This window comes from Saccopteryx leptura, chromosome 6, assembly GCF_036850995.1.
Source record: "Saccopteryx leptura isolate mSacLep1 chromosome 6, mSacLep1_pri_phased_curated, whole genome shotgun sequence".
In the NCBI taxonomy this organism is placed as follows: Eukaryota; Metazoa; Chordata; class Mammalia; order Chiroptera; family Emballonuridae; genus Saccopteryx; species Saccopteryx leptura.
The window spans coordinates 32,255,237-32,276,541 of NC_089508.1; positions in this window are offsets into that span (position 1 = coordinate 32,255,237).

The window sequence follows — 21,305 nt, forward strand, 5'->3', positions numbered from 1 at the left end:
AAAAGGCCTGGTTGACAGAGGCCTCACAGTTCCATGTTTAGGCACTAAGTCTGCAGTGGGTAGGGGAGGCGTGGCAGAGCAAACTAGTCTTCTTCATATGGTGGTGCTGGAGATGACCCAGACCTCAGGAACTGGGCCAGCAAACTCCTCTCTGGCCCTCGGAGCTGAAATTCTCCCACCTGGCGCTGCGCCAGCCCTAGAGAATCGGGAGTGTGGCAAGCCATGGAAATGCTCTGTGTTTATGCCAAAGAAACATTTTGACCGGAGTTTTCCATGCAGGATTGTTTCACGTGCATATGTGTATGAAATATTTTGCAACATCATGCTCGGCCAAGGGGAAAAGGGGTCAGAGTTAGGTCCTATCCCACCAAACCCTCGGGACAGATGTGGAATAGAAATCCAGGAGCACATTCGTGGCACTTGGAGAGGGCAGGCAGAGAAATATGAGAGGAAGGTTTTGAATTGCTGATGGAAAAGAGGCAATGGAATTATACTCAGGAGAGTGAGCTTTTCAAATAAAACATATCTGCCAGAAGAGAAGCCAGAGCAAGGGTTGGAGAGACTGGGAGGTCACAGATGAGTTCAGGCCTAAATTAGCATTTTGACCTTATCCTGGACAAGGTGGGAGTAGCTACATCATCCATTCCAGCCTTCTCATTTTAGAGATTGAGTGTGGAGGCCACAGAGGGGCTTGATCCGGCTTCTAAAGCTAGTGTTCTCCTCACAGCTTGCTGTTCTGAGATGTTCTTTAGTTAAGGAGGGAGCGGGTGCTTACCTTGGTCTCCCCACCCTCACCCAGCACAACGCCCGCGGGTTTCTGCTTACAATATGCAGCAGTAGCAAGGGATTGAAAATGGCCTATGAGGAGGGAAAACCTTTATGCAAAGGAAAAACAGGGCCAGCTGAGCTGGACCACCCTCAGAAAATCCACACAAGGGCCCTACACACAAACTAACACGTGACTTGTCCCTGTACCTTTTAGCAGCTCTGACCACTCCTGGTTTGCTGAATGCTGTCCCAACATTTCAGAACCAGGAGTTGGCAATAAATCCCTCCAATGAGTTTCAAAGAGCAATCAACACGTTGGGGAACTGGAAGAAAAAATAAAAGGGACCAGAGGTTGGGAGCTAAGGCCATTAGGTTTTAGAAAGGCAGGGGCTCAAGCTGTAAGCACCCAAGGACCAGAAGAGGAAGGAACAATTTTTTTTAGATTTTATTTATTGATTTTACAGAGCGGGGGTAGGGGACGAGAGGTGGTTGCCTCATTCTAGCTGTTCATTTAGTTGCTTGTCGTACGTTCCTTGACCAGACAAGCCCAAGGTTTTGAAATGGCAACCTCAGCATTCTAGGTTCGCGCTCTATCCACTGTGCCACCACAGGTCAGGCAAAGAAAGAACAAGTTTTAAGTGAAATCTGCCTGGTTACAGGCCCAACAAAACCAGTTCAAATCTCTGCCTTCTTGGCTATCAGGTCCTGGTAAGATCTTGCTCCTAAACTAGCTGTGAGAAACAGCTTACAGCTCAGATCCCTTTCTCTTATCCCAGTTTTCTTTTTTTTTTTTTTAATTTTTATTTTATTTTTTCATTTCCGAGAGGAGAGACAGACAGAAAGACACACACACACACGCAGAGAGAGAGAGAGAGAGAGAGAGAGAGAGAGAAGGTGGGGAGGGGCAGGAAGCATCAACTCCCATATGTGCCTTGACCAGGCAAGCTTGGGGTTTCAAACTGGCGACCTCAGCATTCCAGGTCGACGCTTTACCCACTGCGCCACCACAGGTCAGGCTCTTATCCCAGTTTTCAACATCCCTGCCCAAAGGACACTCCCAGCACTTTATTCCTTAAAACAGCTGCCTGGGTTGGAATTCATGGACAAGAGCTGCCAAGTTTAGCCTTACTGGGGAAGGCTGGTCAGTGCCAATGGGACAGCCTTGGGCACAGCCCTGGTAGATAGAACAACTGGTGGAGGCTGTCTTATGCCAGGTCTGGCAGACTGTAGGGGCAAGAGTCGGCACAAAGGCAAGTTTGTCCTGCTCAGGCCAGAGTTCAAATCCTCTACACACACACACACCCAGCTTGTCCTCTGTGGAGAGACCTTGTCCCAGGCTTGGGGTCCTTCTGAATTGGGGTTCTCTGTCTATTCCTCGTGTGGCCAGCTGCCTCCAGTCAGCAGCTTCATCTGACGCCCTGACTTCCTCTCTCTCCTCTGCTGATTGCAGTTGCACTGCAATCTCACTTCCTCCTAAGACGGGCTGAGGGGAGGGGTGGAGTTTGGACCCCCTTCCTGCTAAGCATCTATACTGTTTTTGCCTCTTCATCTCTCAGGGTAACGTGTGAAATGAGTTCAGGGAAAAGCAAGTCTTGGGTTCCACTCAGAAAGGAGGGGAGAGGGGGGTTGGCGGGGCTGATCCTGCACTGGACAAGAGGGGTGACAGAGATGGGAGCCTGGAGAGGCAGAGGACCAACGACAAGCCTGCTTCTGGGATCTGCTTCAGAAAGAAGTCAAACTCACAAGATAGAGTGGAATTGTTGGTACAGCAAGCCTGAGAGGCCAAGCTGTCTTCATTCAAGAGGATCAGCCGTTGTGCCCAACAATATCATCTAGACTTTGTGTCTTAATTGGGATTGGCTCTTGTGATGTTGATGCAGTGACAGATCAAGGATTCTGCTCCTTCAGCTCTGGGTGCCCATAGTGCCAGGGACAAGGCCTTGACAGCCAGGATGGAGATCCCTGGCCAGGCCCTTGCCAGGAACAGCTGACCTCGTGATAGTTGATAGCGTCTTCAATTCCTGGATGGTGCTCACGCTCCAGGGTTCCCTCCTTCAAAATCTCAATCATGGGAAGCCTCTCGAGGTGCCCGAGGGCAGGACTCGGCGCTTCTGCAGCCTGTGCAGTGCCTAAACCTGTGGTCTACTTGAATTGCACCCCCCAGAGTTGTGAGAGGCATGGCCTGCTCAGCTGAACTCAGTCCTGCAAGTTCCATTGAGTGGAACTCTCAGTCCAGAAAAGGAGGCATCTGCGCCCTGCGGATCTTCTCCTTGATCCATCTCCCTGCCCCCCATGCCTAGTGCGCTTGGGATTCTCCCCAGAGCTTTGCACATTTGCCTCCCCAGTCCTCCTTCCATTCCATTCCCTTCTTCTGACTGACCCACCAGCCCCAAGACCAGCCAGGCTTGGGAGACCAGATTGTTGCAAAATCAGGAGTGGAGGGAAAACATCCATGACACCTGCTGAGCCCACAGTGGCAGCGACTCTCTTCTTTTCGGTCCTCAGTGTGACTTCAGGGCCTAGGAGAGGCTCTGCTGCCCAGTTTCCCAGGCTGCTTCTGCTGCCCAGTCCTCCCCTGAGGACACATTGTGAGTCCTGCTCTGAGGGGGGCAATGGGGCCATAGGGTGGGATTGAGAAGCAGCCCCGTAACCAGACCCCCATTTGCCCCTCCCTGCCCACTTCTGGGCATTTCTCTTTGCTAGTGCTGCTTCCCATCTGTCCTAGCAGAGAGAGAACTAACAAGTTTACTCAACTGTCTCCTGAGCCCCGTGTCCCTTCCCAGTGCCAAGAAAACTCTTTCCTTTATGCTCTGAGTCAGAGCCTGGTCACCCTAGAATAGCAGAAATAGTGAATCAGGGAGAGATGAGGCTCTGGGCGGGCTGGTAAGGGGGCCCAGGGTAGTTGAAACAATGTGGCCTGAAGAGCCAGAGAAACGTAGGTAAACCTCTGCTTTGTGACATGGTCTAGGCTTCAGAACCTGAATTGCTTTATACACAAAGTTGAGCTGAGACTTGCCTTGCAGTATTACTGTGAGAATTAGTAAAAATATATATAAAGCACCAGCACAATGGCCAGCAGGCCATAGGCATTGGATAAAGAGCTGCTATTGTTGTCATCATAATCATGTCTTCTTTCAGGTCTAATGACCTGCTCACCAATGACCCCGTGTTCACGATGCTAGTATTATGCAAAATTTGGGGGACAAATGGAAGTAGAGAATCCTGAGGAGTTCTCCAAAGATGTCATCTTCTAATCCATTCCTTCTCAGCATTTATGAGAAAGTGGCACTGGAAATGAAGCTCAGTGTTGTGAAATGCTGGGTTCTCTTTTTGTCCTAAATATTTCCAAATAAAGCCAGCCGCAGAAGCCGCTCCACAGAGCTAAAATTTGAAACCTAGAAGCTAGTGAGGGGAAAGAAGTGACAATGGGAAGAGGAAGCACTTGGCACTCACACCCACTGTGTCCCTTTCCAGCTTTCCTTCCAGTGACTTACTGGGACTATCCAGCAGAACTTTGGTCTGTCCAGTGGGAATATGGCCTTCACTTTAAGAAAAGCCAATGGTGAAAAGTTCAATCTTAGGAGAAACCCATAATGAGGACAAAGGAATTTACGTTATTTACAAATGGATTCTTTGCAAAAGACTTCAGATGGTCCCCATCTGTTATGTAAAAAGAGGCACCTTTGGGTGTAGAGATATAGGGTAACCTTGGAGTGAGTTCTTTAAAATGAGACCATCCTTGGCCCTGGCCAGTTGGCTCAGTGGTAGAGCATCGGCCTGGCGTGCAGGAGTCCCGGGTTCGATTCCCGGCCAGGGCACACAGGAGAAGCGCCCATCTGCTTCTCCACCCCTCCCCCTCTCCTTCCTCTCTGTCTCTCTCTTCCCCTCCCGCAGCTGAGGCTCCATTGGAGCAAAAGATGGCCCGGGCGCTGGAGATGGCTCCTTGGCCTCTGCCCCAGGCGCTAGAGTGGCTCTGGTCATGATGGAGCGACGCCCCGGAGGGGCAGAGCATCGCCCCCTGGTGGGCATGCCAGGTGGATCCCGGTCGGGCGCATGCGGGAGTCTGTCTGACTGCCTCCCTCTTTCCAGCTTCAGAAAAATACAAAAATAAATAAAAAATAAAATGAGACCATCCTCTTCAGTGGACCCACAGTGAAACGGCCGTCCTGAGCTTTGCCAAGATGGTCTATCGGCCCAAAATGTAGGAACTTACCCCAGCAAAAGTATTTCTTAGCCTGACCTGTGGTGGTGCAGTGGTTAAAGCGTCAACCTGGAAATGCTGAGGTCGCCGGTTCGAAACCCTAGGCTTGCCTGGTCAAGGCACATATGGGAGTTGATGCTTCCGGCTCCTCCCCCCTTCTCTCTCTATGTCTCTCGCTCTCTCTCTCCTCTCTAAAAATGAATAAATAAAATAAAAGAAATCAATAAATAAAATCTTTAAAAAAAAAAAAAAAAGTATTTCTTAGATTCTACTACCTATAAGGATTGTAACCCCTCTCTAGGAAGTCTCTGCAAATCATAGATAAACATTCCCAGTTGATCGTTTGAATCCTCCCTTTTTCCCCCGTTCCTGGGTGCTCCTGAGTTCCAGGGAGGGTTTTAGGAGCCAGTTTCCTCCCAAGACCTCCTCTTCAGTGACGAAACATAAAAATGGTCATTAGAGGGTCTCAGATCTTTGCACAAAGGAAAGTTTTGGGGACAGTAGTGTTCCTTTAAAATTTTAATCCTCCTGACCAGGCGGTGGCGCAGTGGATAGAGCGTTGGACTGGGATGTGGAAGGACCCAGGTTCGAGACCCCGAGGTCGCCAGCTTGAGCCGGGCTCATCTGGCTTGAGCAAAAGCTCACCAGCTTGGACCCAGGGTCGCTGGCTCCAGCAAGGGGTTACTCAGTCTGCTGAAGGCCCATGGTCAAGGCACATATGAGAAAGCAATCAATGAACAACTAAGAAGTCGCAACACGCAATGAAAAACTAATGATTGATGCTTCTCATCTGTCTCCATTCCTGTCTGTCTGTCCCTGTCTATCCCTCTGACACTCTCTCTGTCTCTGTAAAAAAAAAAAAAAAAAATTTAATCCACGGGGGATTAAGAATAACTTCACTTTATGAGATCAGAAAGTTTAAATGGAGTCAGTGTTCTAGAAATTTTGCAAAGTGATGTAAGACTTGAAACGAAAAGATGCTGCGCCTGTCGTTTTCCTTCACTGAGCACAGTGCGTCTCAGCCCTGGTGTCCCGAAGCTGTGAGGTCTGCACGGTGAGTGTGTGTTTGAGAAAAGTGGAAGCGCCGATTGCGTCTCCTCTCTGCATCCGCGTCTTGCTGCCTGCTGCCAGGAGACCGTTCACAACCAGGCACTACTCAAAGTAAGTACATGTGCGGCCCTGGCCCGATGTGGCAAGGTTGCGGGTTCCATCCCTGGTCAGAGCACATACAAGAATCAACTGATGGCCTGACCTGTAGTGGCACAGTGGATAGAATGTTGACCTGGAACACTAGGGTTGCAGGATCGAAACCCAGGGCTGGCCCAGTCAAGGCACATATGACAAGCAATCAATGAACTGCTGAAGTGAAACAATTATACTCTCACCCCTCCCCTAAATCAACACATAAAATCTTTTCTAAAAAATCAACCAATTAATGCATAAGTAAGTAGAACAACAAATTGATGTTTTTCTCTCTCTTCCTCTCTAAATCAATAAATTTAAAAAATATATGTGCAGCCTGACCAGGCGGTGGTGCAGTGGATAGAGCGTCGGACTGGGATGCAGAGGACCCAGGTTCGAGACCCCGAGGTCGTGAGCTTGAGCGCAGGCTCATCTGGTTTGAGCAAAAGCCCACCAGCTTGAACCCAACCAAGGTCACTGGCTCCAGCAAGGGGTTACTTGGTCTGCTGAAGGCCCACGGTCAAGGCACATATGAGAAAGCAATCAATGAACAACTAAGGTGTTGCAACGTGCAATGGAAAACTAATGATTGATGCTTCTCATCTCTCTCCATTCCTGTCTGTCTGTCCCTGTCTATCTCTCTCTCTGACTCACTCCCTGTCTCTGTAAAAAAAAAATAAAATAAAATAAAAAAATAAAAAATATATGTGCATATTTTATGTTCCAGGAATCCACTGCCTGGACATTCACTCTACACATCGCACCAGGATGTCCACCGTGGACTTGTGGGTGGTGTCAGGGATGCGGGGCCAGTAAAACACTCATTCCTGTGGGAGTGGGGGTACAGAATGTGGGAGCAGCCCACCCTGGGGCCTCACAGCACTAATGAATCAGATGTCTACTCTGGGTCACACAGTGCTGAGTGAAGAAAGTAAAATAGAACAAAGATTATTAATACAATACCACATACAGAAATTAAAAGTACACTCACACGGAAGGAATACACATTTATCATAAACACGTAAAATGACAGATACACATTGCATACACTGGACTGTTACTATGTGGGAAGGAAAATGAGACTGGGAAGCAGAGATGAACACAGAAATAAGCCAAGAGGGAAGAGTGCCGAACAAAAATGTACATGCACGTGTTCATGGCACCATCAGTCACAATGCCTAGAAAGTGGAAATGACCCAAATGCCCATCAACTGATGAATGGATAAATAAAACATGGCACATCCATACAGTTATTTGGCCATAAACAGCAGTGAAATACTGATTCATTCTACCACATGGATGACCTTTGAAAGCATTATGCTAAGTAAAAGAAGCCAGCCACAAAAGATCACTTATTGTTTGATTCCATTTATATAAAATGTCCAGAACAGGTGAATCTAAAGAAACAGAAAGATGAAGGTTGTCTGGGGGCGGGGGGGGGGGGGCAGTTGAGGCAGAGTGGAGACTGACTGCTATACAGTTTTCTGTTTTGGGGTGATGAAAATGTTCTAAACTTAGACTGTAGTAAGGGTTGTACAACTCAAAAATAGACTAAAAACTATTGTACACTTTAAATGGGTGAGTTTTATGGTATGGAAATTATATCTCAAATACATTTTAAAAGGAAAACAGAAGAGGGAGCACATGCTCACGTGGTTGTCCTCTGGTCCTTCTGCTTTGTGCTTCTGGTTTCGTGTGGGAACTGGATGAGGTTCACCTAGCTTAACCCTGTCCATGGTCCATTGCCCTTAAATGGTGCACACTGCCTCTGGCCCTTCCCGCTTGAAAACCCAGCACTGGCCAAAGGCTCCCTGGAACTGACTCAAAGCTGACTCCAGGGCAGAACTAATGGGCTCCGCACAGACCACTTCCTCCAGTGCCTGCAGAGGCTCACTGCCAGGCTGCCACAGAGTGTTTCCTCATTCAGGGCCTTGGGTGGTCTGGCTGCTAACCATAAGTTTATCACTGGGCAACAGTGTGCCTCTAAGAAGACCTGTCTTTCCTTCCTGGCTTTACCCGTTTTAGCTGAGTAACTTTAAAATGTTACTTAACTTCTCTGAGCTTCAGTTTCTCTCTCTCTGAGAAGTGAGCTTAAAATTAACTAGAGCAGTTTGGGATAGTGAATGAGGTTATCTATGTGAAAACTCCCAGCCCTGTACCTAACACATAGACAATACTTGGTAGATGTTTGCTGAAGCTACATCCCCAAAAACCTAACCTGCTTCTCCAAACAAACAGACAAAAATACTAATGCAATCTTGAATTTGGCAAAATTGGTAGAGGAGTACAGATCATGAGAAATAAAGTCATAATCTTAATTGAGAGTCTAATTATGTGCTAGACACAGTGTTGGGTGCTGGAAAACAAAGATGGATGGAATGGTTCAAGTCAGGTATTGGGTGCAAGAGACAGAAACCCAACTTAAGGCGGCAGCAGCAGAGAAAGGGAATGCAGGGGCTCAGTAACCAAGCTGAGTTATTGGGGCTTTCTCCGCCCCCTCTCTTCGCCCCCTCTGCATCATTTCCTGGGGTTGGGCTTCTGCTGTATGGCCTGGAAAGATTCCTATCCCTCCGAGCTGTTGACCAAGGTGGGAGATAAGAGGAATCTCCCAACAGATTGCTAAGCTCCCTTCCTTTGGAAAGGAGAGTGGGTATGTCCAGTGGTGGGACTACAGTCACTGGATGAAAATGACAGAGAAACCAATTCCCTATCATGCATTCCAGCACTTGTAAGCCTGAAAGAAGTCTCTGCCCATTAGGAGACCGGTGGTGGCAAGTGACAGAAAATGCAACTCAAATTGCATAAACAGTGATGGCGATTGGCTCCCAAAGTAACCGAAAGTCCTGTGGCAGAGTGGCCTTCCATTCACCAGGGCTCTGTCTCTCCCTGCAGTTCTCTCTGCTCGCCTCCACGTGTGCCTGCTTTGTCTCAACCTGGCTTCCTCCGTCATATCAGTCAGAGCAACACGCGGCCCTGTCCCCCTCTGGGGGTAGGGCAGGAGTAGCTTCCTGCAGCCACTGAAGGGAGGTCTGAAGCGGTGGCTCTGCCTGGACCACTCTGGCCAGGGCAACACCCACAACATCTCCTAAGGCTAAGGTAGCAAGAGGCATGGCATTGGGCTGGTAAGAGTCCACCTGGAAAAGCACAACTGGACAATGGGCGAGGGTGGAAGGACACTGAGAACACAAATACTGCCTGCCACGTGGCCGCAAATTTCATTTACAGGTGAGGAAATTGGGGCCAAACTCCTCCCAAGGTTCTATGTCTAGTTTGTGGCAGATCTAAAACTAGATATAATTTTTTTTAATTTTTATTAATTTTAATTTATTGTGTTAACATGGATTCAAGTGTCCCACTCAATATAACACCCTCACCCCCACCCACATGTCCCCCGTTGTACCCCCTTTGCCCCTTTCCCCAAACTCCCTCCCCCCCTTCCATCTGGGATTTGCTGTCCTGTTATATGTATCTATGTGTTATGTATATATAATTTCACTAATCCCTTCACCTTCTCTGATCTTGACCACTCATCCTCCTTCCCTCTGACAGCTGTCTCTCTGCTCCCCACGACTCTGTCTCTCCCTCTATTCTGTTCCTCAGTTCACTTTGTTCATTAGATTTCACATATAAGTGAGATCATACGATATTTTTCTTTCTCTGCCTGGCTTATTTCACTTAGCATAATAATCTCCAGGTCCATCCATGCCATTGCAAAAGGTAAGATTTCCTTCTTTTTCATGGCCATGTAGTATTCCATTGTGTATATGTACCACTGCTTTTTAATCCACTCGTCCACTGACAAACACGGGCTATTTCCAGATCTTGGCTGTTGTAAACAATGCTGCAATAAATACAGGGGTGCATATCTTCTTTTGAATCAGTGATTTGGTATTCTTAGGATATATTCCCAATGGTGGGATAGCTGAGTCAAATGCAATTCTAATTTTTAATTTTTTGAGGAAGTGCCATATTGTTTTCCATAGTGACTGCACAAGTCTGCATTCCCACCAGTAGTGCAGAAAACCAGATATCATTGATCTTGAATTTATTTTTTTCATTGAATTTATTTGGGTTAATTTATATAGGTTTCAGCTGTACAATTCTATGATATATCATCTGTATATTATATTGTGTATTCACCACCCAAATCTACAGTTGGCTGGTTTTGAATCAATAATGAAATAGAAGGCCTTGATGGGTAACAAACACCCCAACACTGGGGAGAGTCAAGCCGAGGCTGGATGGCATCATAGCTATAAAAGGAATTACCACACCAATCTTCGAAGGAGGACAGAGGCCTCTGTTATTGGCGCTCTGTGGGACCAGCACAGAGATGAGACAACTACTCCCAAGATGGGATGCTGGAGACACAGCCCTGCGGCAGTGATGGGCCCATCCTGTCCACGTTCTTGGGTTTGTAACTTCCTGAGACTCTGACTCCCCTTTGCTTCCCCTTCTCCCGGCCTGTTTCCAGCTGAGATGGACAAACTGGGGCTGGTAATTGTGTTAGTTCAGTTTTCTCCCCATCCCCACCCTCCTGGTAATCTGATTTTCAAGGGACAAGGGATGGCAGGGCCCGGGCTCAGGAAGAAGTCTGCTCCCCCGTGTCTGGTGGGCCTGCTAATTTGATAGAACTACCTGCTGAGCTTCCACAGAAACCCCATTAGGAACAAATTTCATTTGGTTCCCACAGCCCTGGCCCTGGAGAGCGCTCCTGGTCTCAGCCCAGAAGGAAATCCAGCTTCCAATTCAATTTCTACAGAAGGAAATTAAGTCTGTATTATAACAATAGCAACCAGAGATTGAGCACCCACTATGTGTCAGACGCAGCGCCCGGGGCCTTATAGCTGAGCTCACTAGGTGTGCTGTCACCTTTGTGAGTTCACAAGTGCTCCAAGTGAGGCCTTTGGCTAATGATCCCCTTTGTCACAGCACTCCCCCTCCATCTGAATGGACTTGCCCTTGGGTATGGGACCTTTGGCGAGCTCTTGTGTAATCCTCAGAGTAGCAGTGTTTCTTGGGCAAGAAGGCTGTCTGAGTGTGAAACAGGATCTGGCCCAAGTCTCCTCTCCTACCCACAGGCTCCTGGTGTCTAACAGGATCCCAGATGCAAGTTGGGCCACCTACTCCATCACTATAACCACCACCAATGGCCGTGAACCCCATTCTAATACTCAGCCTGCCAGGCATCCTGGAGGGTACATAGCAAGGTGAAAATAAAGACCGCGTCCTGGAGAGGAGCAGCTTTGCTACCTATTAGTGGCTGTGTGGTGGTGGACAAGCTATCTGAGCTCTGAGCTGGGGTTTCCTCATGTGGGAAATGGCAATGGTATGATCTACGTTGGCAGTTATGAGAATTAAACAAAATAAAGAACATGCAACCTTGTCTCCACTTCACTGTGTAGGATGAGAATTATGACTCACCCTCTTCTCAAGAATTTTCTCAGAGCCTGAGCCACCTCGATGCCTGGCCACCTGGCCCTCCACTTTGACTTTCTCCCCAGAAATCCTAGGGTACTCATGGAGATTGGGGGAAGTAGGGACCTTGCCAGATTGCTCATCACATGAAAGCTGGGGCCACCTGCTCATTCTTTGAAAGTCCCTGTCCCTATGGAGACAGACACAAATACATGAATGAATATATAGGTAACATGCTGTTCCAGTAGACACCAAGGAGGCTACGGGGCCCCCAGCTAGCTTCTGCTGCCACCATCGTTGTGAGTGCAGATTCTGGGCAGCCCTGGAAGACACCCACTCCTCCTCGCAGAGAGCTCCATGCCTGGCTCTTCCCATCTTGCTCCCTGACTCTCTTTCACATTCATTTATATGTCACTTCTCCCAGGAGGGCCTCCCTGACCGCCTGATCAAATTAGCCAGTCCAGCCTGACCTGGCGGTGGCACAGTGGATAAAACATCGGATTGGGATGTGGAGGACCCAGGTTCGAGACCTCGAGGTCGGCAGCTTGAGCGCGGGCTCATCGGGTTTGAGCAAGGCTCACCAGCTTGAACCCAAGGTCACTGGCTCAAGCAAGGGTCACTTGGTCTGCTGTAGCCCCACGATCAAGGCACATATGAGAAAGCAATCAATGAACAACTAAGGTGTCACAACAAAAAACTGATGATTGATGCTTCTCACCTCTCTCCCTTCCTGTCTGTCTGTCCCTTTCTGTCCCTCTCTCTGACTCTCTCTGTCTCTGCCACAAAAAAAAAAATAAATAAATATATATATATATATTATTATATATATATTTGCCAGTCCAAATCATGATCCCCACTTCACTTTACTTTGTCCTGTCTGCCTATCTCCTTTGACAAAGCTAACAAGTGAGTTTAACAAGGTCACATGACACAAGTCAACATACAAAAATCAATTGTATTTCTAGAATTCATTTTCAGTTAATTTTTGTATATGGTGTGAAGTAAGGGTTGAGGTTAGTTGTTTTCATGTGAATATCAAAGTTGTTCCAGCAGCACTTATTGAAAACATTATTGTTTCTTCATTAAATAACCTTGGTGCTTTCGTAAAAAAAAGTTGATTGCCCTGGCCGGTTGGCTCAGCGGTAGAGCGTCGGCCTAGCGTGCGGAGGACCCGGGTTCGATTCCCGGCCAGGGCACACAGGAGAAGCGCCCATTTGCTTCTCCACCCCTCCGCCGCGCTTTCCTCTCTGTCTCTCTCTTCCCCTCCCGCAGCCAAGGCTCCATTGGAGCAAAGATGGCCCGGGCGCTGGGGATGGCTCCTCGGCCTCTGCCCCAGGCGCTAGAGTGGCTCTGGTCGCAATATGGCGACGCCCAGGATGGGCAGAGCATCGCCCCCTGGTGGGCAGAGCGCCGCCCCATGGTGGGCGTGCCGGGTGGATCCCGGTCGGGCGCATGCGGGAGTCTGTCTGACTGTCTCTCCCTGTTTCCAGCTTCAGAAAAATGAAAAAAAAAAAAAAAAAAAAAAAAAAAAAAGTTGATTGACTATATATGTATTGGTCTATTTCTGCCTTAAGAACTTCTGTCAGGCCCTGGCTGGTTGGCTCAGTGGTAGAGCGTCGGCCTGGCGTGCGGAAGTCCCGGGTTCGATTCCCGGCCAGGGCACACAGGAGAAGCACCCATCTGCTTCTCCACCCCTCCCCCTCTCCTTCCTCTCTGTCTCTCTCTTCCCCTCCCGCAGCCGAGGCTCCATTGGAGCAAAAGATGGCCCGGGCACTGGGGATGGCTCCTTGGCCTCTGCCCCAGGTGCTAGAGTGGCTCTGGTCACGACAGAGCAACCCCCCAGATGGGCAGAGCATCGCCCCCTGGTGGGCGTGCCGGGTGGATCCCCGTCGGACGCATGCGGGAGTCTGTCTGACTGCCTCCCGTTTCCAGCTTCAGAAAAATACAAAAAAAAAAAAAGAACTGTCATATCTGGGTATGTTTTTATGGCCTGATTTTTCTTCTCATTATGGACATTTACTTCTAAGTATATGTTAATATTTTTATTAGATTCCAGATATTGTGAATTTCACATTGTTGAATGCTGAATTTTGTTTTATTCCTTTAAAGAGTGATGGACTCTATCTGGCAGGCAGTAAAGTCACATGCAAATTATTTCAATTCTTCCAAGACTTGTGTTTAAGTTCCTTTAGGGATGGACTACAGTAGACTTATTCTAAGGTTAATTTAGCTCCCTCTATAAGATGCAGGTCTCCACTGAATGCCTGTGTTTCTTCACTCTGACTAGAGGAAAATTTAACCATTTCAAGCTTTTTATGAGCTCTAGGAATTGTCTGTTTACTATTAATGATTCGTTCCTCAGAAACTGTTTTTTGCTGGACAACATGGAGTTTTAGCTAAGCCTCCACAGGTTGGTACTGAGTCAAAGACTCTAGGGAATTCCCATGCAGATTTCTGAGACCCTTCTGTGTAACTCCTTCTCTCTTGAAGCTTAGCTGTCTCAGATTCTCCCAAACTCTGATCCATCTCCTTAACTCACTAAGACTATCAAGCTCCTCTCCTTCGAGTCCCCTGTTTGTGCTGCAGCCTGGAAACTGTCTCTGGGCAGTGAGCTGAGGCGATCATAGGCTCACCTCCTTTGATTCTCTTCTCAGAAATCGCTGTTCTGCACTGCCTGTCTGAAAACAGTAGTTTTAAATACATTGTCCATAATTTTTAGTTTTTTATGGTTGGAAGGCAGTTTCCATAACAATCCTTAACAGACACAAGCAAAACTTTCTATTACATTTAACCTAGGAAAAATCTCCAACTTTATTCATTTCAGAATGTTCTGTTTTCACCTTACTTACTACTTTTACCATATAGATGTATTTACTTTTTTTCAGATATGTTCAATTTTATATTACATAAGAAATTATAATAAAATAAAGCCTGTTTTATTAACACTCGGGACTAGTAGAAATGGAACTCTGAGAACGTTTTTGAACAAGATGAACACATCTAGAAAGACTGACCAGCTCAAACCTAGTGAAGAACAAAGTCCAAGATGGTTGGTGTTCTTATCTCCTAAGACACAGAATTACAGTATTTGAGGAGCTCTGCTACCCTCTTTTTTTTAATTAAATTTAATGCAGTGACATTGATAAATCAGGGTACATATGTTGAGAGAAAATATCTCCAGATTATTTTGACATTTGATTGTGCTGTATACCCCTCCCCAAAAGTCAAATTGTCTTCTGCCACCTTCTATCGGTTTTCTTTGTGCCTCTCCCCTCCCCCACCCCCTCTCCCCTCCCCCACCCCCTCTCTCCTTCCTCGCCCCATCCCCCCTCCCCCCACCCCTGTTGCCATCACATTCTTGTTCATGTCTCTGAGTCTCTTTTTTATGTCCCATTTATGTGTGGATTCATATAGTTCTTAGTTATTTCTGATTTACTTATTTCACTCCGTATAATGTTTCAAGGTCCATCCATGTTATTGTAAATGATCCGATGTCATCATTTCTTATGGCTGAGTAGTATTCCATAGTATATATATGCCAAAGCTTTTTAATCCACTTGTCCTCTGACGGACACTTGGGCTGTTTCCAGATCTTCGCTATTGTGAACAATGCTGCCACAAACATGGGGTGCATTTCTCCTTTTGGAGCCATTCTATGGTGTTCTTGAGGTATATTCCTAAATATAGGGGATAGCTGGGTCAAAAGGCAGTTCGATTTTCAATTTCTTGAGGAATCTCCATACTGTTTTCCACAGTGGCTGCACCAGTCTGCATTCCCACCAGCAGTACAGGAGGGTTCCCTTTTCTCCACATCCTTGCCAGCACTTATTCTGTGTTGTTTTGTTGATGAGCGCCATTCTGGCTGGTGTGAGGTGATATCTCATTGTGGTTTTAATTTGCATTTCTCTAATGATTAGTGACGTTGAGCATTTTTCATATGCCTATTGGCCATCTGTATGTCCTCTTGGGGAAGTGTCTATTCATTTCTCTCGCCCATTTTTTGATTGGATTGTTTGTCTTCCTGGTGTTGAGATTTACAAGTTCTTTATAAATTTTGGTTATTAACCCCTTATCAGACGTATTGTCAAATATATTCTCCCATTGTGTAGTTTGTCTTTTTATTCTGTTCTTATTGTCTTTAGCTGTGCAAAAGCTTTTTAGTTTGATATAGCCCCATTTGTTTATCCTGTCTTTTATTTCACTTCCCCGTGGAGATAAATCAGCAAATATATTGCTCCAAGAGATGTCGGAGAGCTTACTGCCTATGTTTTCTTCTAAGATGCTTATGGTTGGCCCTGGCTGGATGGCCCAGTGGTAGAGTGTCGGTCTGGCGTGCAGGAGCCCCGGGTTCGATTCCTGGCCAGGGCACACAGGAGAAGCGCCCATCTGCTTCTCCACACCTCCCCCTATCCTTCCTCTCTGTCTCTCTCTTCCCCTCCCACAGCCAAGGCTCCATTGGAGCAAAGGTGGCCCGGGCACTGGGGATGGCTCTATGGCCTCTGCCTCAGGCGCTAGAATGACTGGTTGCAACAGAGCAACGCCCCAGATGAGCAGAGCAGAGCCCCCTGGTGGGCATGCCAGGTGGATACCGGTCGGGTGCATGTGGGAGTTTGTCTGACTGCCTCCCCGTTTCCAACTTCAGAAAAATACAAATAATAATAATAATAATAAGATGCTTATGGTTTCACGGCCTACATTTAAGTCTTTTATCCATTTTGAGTTTATTTTTGTGAGTAGTGTAAGCTGGTGTTCTAGTTTCATTTTTTTGCAGGTAGCTGTCCAATTTTCCCAACACCATTTGTTAAAGAGGCTGTCTTTACTCCATTGTATTTCCTTACCTCCTTTGTCAAATATCAGTTGTCCATAGAGCTGTGGGTTTATTTCTGGGTTCTCTGTTCTGTTCCATTGATCTATATGCCTGTTCTTATGCCAGTACCAGGCTGTTTTGAATACAGTGGCCTTGTAGTATAACTTGATATCAGGAAGTGTGATACCTCCCACTTTATTCTTCTTTTTTAAGATTGCTGAGGCTATTCGTGTTCTTTTTTGGTTCCATATAAAATTTTGGAATATGTGTTCTGTGCCTTGGAAGTATGTCATTGGTATTTTAATTGGTATTGCATTGAATTTATAGATTGCTTTGGGTAATATAGACATTTTAATGATGTTTATTCTTCCTAACCATGAGCACGGTCTATGCTTCCACTTGTTTGTATCTTCCCTGATTTCTTTTATCAATGCTTTGTAATTTTCCGAGTACAAGTCTTTAGTCTCCTTGGTTAAGTTTACTCCTAGGTACTTTATTTTTTTGGTTGTAATTGTGAAGGGGATTGTTTCCTTAATTTCTCTTTCTGACTGTTCATTATTGGTGTATAAAAATGCCTCTGATTTCTGAGTATTGATTTTATATCCTGCCACATTGCTGAATTCATTTATCAGGTCCAGTAGTTTTTTGACTGAGACTTTAGGGTTTTCTATATACAATATCATATCATCTGTAAATAATGATAGTTTTACTTCTTCTTTTCCAACTTGAATGCCTTTTATTTCTTCTTCTTGTCTGATTGCTGTGGCTAGGACTTCCAGGACTATGTTAAATAAGAGTGGTGAAAGGGGGCACCCCTGCCTTGTTCCTGATCTTAAGGAGATTGTTTTTAATTTTTGCCCATTGAGTATGATGTGGGCTGTGGGTTTTTCATAGATGGCTTTTATCATGTTGAAGTATGTTCCCTGTATTCCCACTTTGCTGAGAGTTTTGATCATGAATGGGTACTGGATTTTATCAAATGCTTTTTCTGCATCTATTGAAATTATCATGTGGTTTTTCTCCTTCCTTTTGTTTATGTCTCCTTCCTTTCTTTTGTTTATGAATCACATTGATTGATTTACGAATGTTGTACCAGCCTTGCCTCCCGAGAATAAATCCCACTTGATCATGGTGTATGATTTTTTCCATATATTGTTGGATCCGGTTTGCTAATATTTTGTTGAGGATTTTAGCATCTATATTCATCAGAGATATTGGCCTATAATTTTCTTTCTTTGTGTTGTCTTTGCCTGGTTTTGAAATCAGAATTATACTCGCCTCATAAAAGGAGCTTGGAAGTCTTCCTTCCTCTTGAATTTTTTGAAATAGTTTGAGAAGGATAGAAGTTAGTTCTTCTTTGAATATTTGGTAGAATTCAGTTGTGAAGCCATCAGGTCCCGGACTTTTCTTTGTTGGGAGTTTTTTGATAACTGTTTCGATCTCATTTGGTGTAATCGATCTGTTTAGGTTTTCTGATTCTTCCAGATTGATTTTTGGAAGATTGTATGTTTCAAGGAATTTGTCCATTTCATCTAGGTTGTCGAGTTTTTTGGCATACAGTTCTTTATAGTATTTTCTTACAATCTTTTGTATTTCTGTTGAGTCAGTTGTTATTTCTCCACTCTCATTTCTAACTTTATTTATTTGAGTCCTCTCTCTCTTTCTCTTGGTGATTCTAGTTAAAGGTTCATCAATCTTGTTTACCTTTTCAAAGAACCAGCTCCTAGTTTCATTGATCCTCTGTATTGTTTCTTTAGCCTCTATGTCATTTATTTCTGCTCTGATCTTTATTATTTCCTTTCTTCTACTACATTTGGGCTTTACTTGCTGTTCTTTTTCTAGTTCTTTTAGATGCAGGGTTAAGTTGTTTATTTGAGCTTTTTCTAGCTTCTTAAAGTGTGCCTATAGTGCTATGAACTTCCCTCTCAGTACTGCTTTTGCTGTGTCCCATAAATTTTGAGTTGTTGTATGCTCATTGTCATTTGTTTCTAGGAATTTTTTTATTTCTTCTTTGATCTCATTCTTAATTCATTCATTATTTAACAACCTGCTATTTAGTTTCCATGTGTTTGAGAATTTTTGAGCTTTTCTGTTGTGGTTCATTTCTAGTTTCATGCCTTTGTGATCGGAGAAAGTACTTCTGCTACCGTCTTTTATCCTCTTCTCCACTTCCCCATAGAGACATCAGAGTAGCAGTAAATGTACAGGCATAGGCTCAGAGAGACTGGGTTTGCATCGAGCTGGGGAGAGGGTGCCCTTGCATAATTTGCAAAGATTGTCAGATCCTTGAAGGTAGGGCCAGTGTCCTACTCATTTTGGGGGTTCTCATACTTCTTAGCTTATCCATATATAAAAAAATTTAATAGGCCTGACCTGTGGTGGCGCAGTGGGATAAAGCGTCGACCTGGAACACTGAGGTCGCCGGTTCGAAACCTTGGGCTTGCCTGGTCAAGGCACATATGGGAGTTGATGCTTCCTGCTCCTCCCCCTTCTCTCTCTCTCTGTCTCTCTCTCACATTCCTCTCTCTCTAAAAAAATCAATAAATTAAAAAAATTTAATAAACTGAATTATATTTTATAAGTGAATCTTTGCCAAGGTGTTGATAGGTTGGTGACCTGTCCAAGTGACATATTTACATTTGAAACATAATTTAGCCCTTCCTGAAGTGATTAATAAAGAAAAAAATTTAAATTTATTTATTAATTTTTAGAGAGAAAGAAACATCAATCTGTTTCCTGGATCTTCCCAAAGTTGACAGATTTTATTATCAACACAAAAAATCACATAGCCAAGATACACACACACACACACACACACACACACACACACACACATACATAATGTTAATTATATACATATAATATAAAATACCTAGGAATAATTTAAATAAAAGCTGTGTAAGATCTATACACTGGAAATGACAGCACATTGCTGAGAGAAATTAAAGAAGTAAATAAGTAAAGTGAAATACATGTTCATGAACTGAAAAATATTGCAAAGTTGTTAATGTTCCTCCTAAATACAATGTAATAGATTCAGTGCAATCCTAATCAAAAACCCATCAAGACAAACTGATTCTAAAATTTATATAGAAATGCAAAAGACCTATAATAGTAAAAATAATTTTGAAAAATATATAGAACTTATACTACCCAGTTTGAAGAGTTACGATAAAACTGTGATAATTGCCCTGTCCAGGTGTCTTGGTTGGTTGGATCATTGTCCCTATAGGCCACTGTCGTGGATTTGGTCCTCACACACAAGAATCAACCAAAGAATGTATTAATGGGTGGAACAACAAATTGATGTTTCTGTCTCTCTCTCTCTAAAAATCAATCAAGCCCTGGCTGGTTGGCTCAACGGTAGAGCGTCGGCCTGGCATGTGGGGGACCCGGGTTCGATTCCCGGCCAGGGCACATAGGAGAAGCGCCCATTTGCTTCTCCACCCCCCCCTTCCTCTCTGTCTCTCTCTTCCCCTCCCGCAGCCAAGGCTCCATTGGAGCAAAGATGGCCCGGGCGCTGGGGATGGCTCCTTGGCCTCTACCCCAGGCGCTAGAGTGGCTCTGGTCGCGGCAGAGCGACGCCCCGGAGGGGCAGAGCATCGCCCCCTGGTGGGCAGAGCGTAGCCCCTGGTGGGCGTGCCGGGTGGATCCCGGTCGGGTGCATGCGGGAGTCTGTCTGACTGTCTCTCCCCGTTTCCAGCTTCAGAAAAATACCAAAAAAAAAAAAAAAAAAAATGTCCCAGAATCCCCCTCTGCAGCCACCATGCCCCCTGCACCTTGAGGTACCAACACTCCCCACGTGCTCCACACAGAGCCCAGCCCCCACTCTCCTTGCCACCATGTTTTCCCAAAGTAAGAACCTTCAGAAATCATTCACTCAACTCTTGCCACAATTTATTCAACATCTCCCTTTAAAGCAACTCACTCCCTTCTCCCTAAATCTTGTCCTACCTTCTTTACCTTAGTTCGAAACGATCACTGCTGTGAAATACCTTATTGGATAGCTATGTCATTTTTTGTCATTACATATTAAAATAAATCCCTAACTATTAAAAATACTTTTAGCCTGACCAGGCAGTGGCGCAGTGAATAGAGTGTCGGACTGGGACACGGAGGACCCAGGTTCAAGACCCCAAGGTTGCCAGCTTGAGCGCGAGCTCATCTGGTTTGAACAAGGTTCACCAGTTTGAGCCCAAAGTTGCTGGCTCAAGCAAGGGGTCACTTGGTCTGCTGTAGCCCCTGGTCAAGGCACATATGAGAAAACAATCAATGAACAACTAAGATGCCACAGCAAAGAATTGATGCTTCTCATCTCTCTCCCTTCCTGTCTGTCTGTCCCTATCAGTCCTTCACTCTGACTCTCTCTGTCTGTCACAAAATAAAGAAAGAAAGAAAGAAAGAAAGAAAGAAAGAAAGAAAGAAAGAAAGAAAGAAAGAAAAATAAAAATACTTTTAAATGTGTGAACTACCAAAAATTATTTCACATACTGCACTTTTTACATGTTCTTGGGAATATGTGTATGAATGTGTATGAATGTATATCTGATGAGGTATGTGAGTGTAGTTGTGCATGTGTGTGTAGGTGAGTGTGTGTATGAACATGTATGTCAATGTGTGGCTGCATGGTAGATGAGTGTAGGTGTGTGTGTGTTTGTATATGTACGAATATGAGTATGTATCTGAAGAAATGTAAGTACAATATATATGTTCCTGAATGTGCCTGAGTGTTAGGGTGTGTGAGTGTCAGGTGGGATGAGGCTGGAGGAAGAGTAGACTGTCCACATGAGGAGTCCTAGTGGGGCCGACCACCGCCCCCCCCCCCCAGTGATGGCCCCACTCACCAGGAACCTGACAGGCAGAGAAAACGCCTGTGGGCCAGTAGCCCCTCCAGTCACTTCCCTGCTTATTTATCCATAGGCCCTCTGA